This window comes from Mercenaria mercenaria, chromosome 14 (genome assembly GCF_021730395.1).
Source record: "Mercenaria mercenaria strain notata chromosome 14, MADL_Memer_1, whole genome shotgun sequence".
Taxonomy (NCBI): domain Eukaryota; kingdom Metazoa; phylum Mollusca; class Bivalvia; order Venerida; family Veneridae; genus Mercenaria; species Mercenaria mercenaria.
In genome coordinates, this window is record NC_069374.1 from 32,548,996 (window position 1) to 32,552,076 (window position 3,081).

The window sequence follows — 3,081 nt, forward strand, 5'->3', positions numbered from 1 at the left end:
CCCAATTACCAAGGGTTTCCCAAACGTGGGGAGGTCCTATTTTTCGTTGGGGCCCTTTCGGTTTAAACTTTGTGGAAAAACTCTAAGTAATCCCAGCACCATATCTTTTATTTTTTTATGGGAGCGTATAGAAAACATTTGCTCGGTTTAATATAGAATTTTACTTTCCCAATTTATACCGTCACCCTGCCCTAAACAAGTGCACCGAAAAACGGCCCTGTAACCCCTCAAAAATTTTAGATCAGAACATTCCTTCAAAAGGGATACCTTCAACAAATTTTGGCAGGGACAAAAAAAAAAGAGCCCCGGAGCCCGCTTTAAAAACCCTTGAAGGGGATTTTTGTTCCCGCCTTTAATCGTATCCGAAGGGGCTTGGGAAAAAATGAAAAGAATTGAATGGCCTATATCTTAGGTCATAGGGACCCGAATTTCTAAAGGGTTTTTAATATCGTGTGAGGGCCCATTTACTTTTGGGCCCTATGGGATAAACTTTTTTGAAAGGGTTTTTAAAATAATCACCCCGCAACCCCTATTTTAAATTTTTATATGCCGCTTTATAGAAAAATTTGCTCGGTAAAATATTTATTTTAATCCGAAATTTATACCGTCAAACCCCGCCCTTTAAACCCGGCCCGAAGGGGCCCGGAACCCTCAAATTGTAGATCGAAATTTACTTCAAAAGGATTTCCTTCAACAAACAGGCAGGGACAAAACCCCCAAAGGGGCCACGGTTTTGCCCGACATTTAAAAAAACCCTTGTTTAAAGCGATTTTCGTTTTCCGCCTTGACTCGGTTTTTACCGAGCGCTTTTGGGGAAAACCCGAAAAGGGAAAAAACCCCTGGCAAAATATTTAGGGGCATAGCAGCCCCAAAACTAAAGGGTTTCAATATCGTGTGAGGTCCCCATTTTCGTTGGGTCTTTGCGGATGCTTTGTGAAAGGTCTAAGTAATCCCCCCAGCACCATATCTTTCATTTTTTATATTTCAGCGGATTTGAAAAAATTTGTCGGTAAAAAAATGTTTTACTTCCCTTTTATACCCTCACCCGCCCTAACCAGGGACCGAATCGGCCATGTAACCCCTAAAATTTTTTAAAATCAGAAAAAATTCACTTCAAAGGTAACACATAGCCCGATAGACACCCCTTAAAACATGAAATTTTCTTCTGATTACTCGTATCCGAACTCGAATGCATAATTTCCCAGGCATATTAATCAAGCAGGAATTTAAGTCAGACGGCTCATTTACTTGGTTCCGCAATTTTTTAAACTTAAATCCCCCTTTCTTTCTTATCGACTTTTGAAACATTTTCTTAAAAATGATTTTTCTTCTACCGGAAATTTCCCACCTTATCCCTAAAATGATCCATCCTTCAAGCATTCAACACAACCAAACAGACCCACTTCCCAGGCATAACAAACCCAATGCAATTTCCCTTTTCCCGTATAACGCCTTGAACAAATTTTTACCCTCCAAATTATTTAATGCACCAGAATAAATTTAAATCTTTCGTCATTTAGTTGGAAACCCGGATACAGGTTCAAATTAATCCTCAATTTTCTTTTCCTATGCGGTATATTTGCTGTAAACAAATTACTCATTTTTAGCACTTTAAAAAATCGAAGGCTTAACTCCTTTTAGATCAACTTCACCTAAGGCATACCTTCAAAGCCAAAAACCCAACCACTTAAATCCTTTCAGGATTCTTCCCAAAATTTCCGGTATAAGACCGTATGGACTAAAATGCCACTGGCAAATTTTTTCAACAAAAATTACGTTTTTTAGCTAATTCAGATAGTTTGGTGAAAGCCTAAGTAGCACCATTCCATACTTTATTTTCATTCGTAGCCATCTGTACATTTAAGTTTTAACTGAAAATAATACCTCCTGCAATACAATTGCCGAAATTAATTTATCAGCATTCACTTCACATGCTCCTTAACCAAAGGGAAATTAAGCCAGTAGCCACATTAAAACACCCTTAAAGGTTTTTTTCTGCCTGACTCAAAACCGATGGCTTGGAAACTAAAAGATTGACATGGATTTCTTCCTCTACCCGAAACCCGGAAGAAATGGGCCCGACATTACTTAGGCTACGAACCCAAAAGCTATAAAACCGGGCCCAAATTTTGTTTAGCGCTATGAACTTTTGCTACGTAAATAATTCCTCCGAATTTAAAATCATCCCTAATATGCACCATTGTCCAATTTAAACTAATTTTAATGAAAACCTCCAACCCTCCAATGACAAAAAATCCAAGTACCACTTAAACTTTTTTTGTCAAACATGACCTTCCGACATTAACCCAATTGACCATTCTACTTATCATACCGGAGCCCAAACAAAGTTATATCGGCCTCATCTTAGTAACCAGATAAGCTTTAAATGTAGACATTAAAATCTTATATTTACCTATAAACTGCCCGCAATATTTATCCCCATGAACCTTCCTTTGATTACTCAATGGTGTACCCTCATTACAGTGCCCTGCCCGAACATACCAACAAATAACAACTTACTTACGCAAAAAACTTAACCCAATTTTCACCTGCATGACTTTCCCACCCTTTAAGCTAAATGACAAGGCCATAATTGTTGGCAGCCAAATAAATTTCATATTGTGAGGCCCATAACTTGGTCCTAAGCGATACTTTTGAAACTTAAGTATCCCAGCCATATTTACATTTTCTACAGCGATAAAACATTTGCTAATTAAATTATAACCCGAATTCATCCTCAACCCTCCCCAAAAACCATGGCCAGTAACCCTCACATTTTACATCCAGAACATTCACTTTCAAGCCTACCTTAAAATCAGCAGGAAAAAAAGCAATTACCCGAATTAAAACACCCTTGTAGCGAATTTTTTTCCCTCTTGTATCCGATCCCTTGGAAAAAAATTGATACTAATAGTAGGCAACACCCATATCTTTAAGTACGTTTAGTCTCTAATTGTGCCTTTTTGGGTTTTTCCCTTTTACACAGCAAAAACTTTCTATAATGATCAAAAACATAGCTCAACTAAGTACAATTGTCCGTCATTTCCTACAGCAAAATCACCGCCATTCCCTAATGAGATA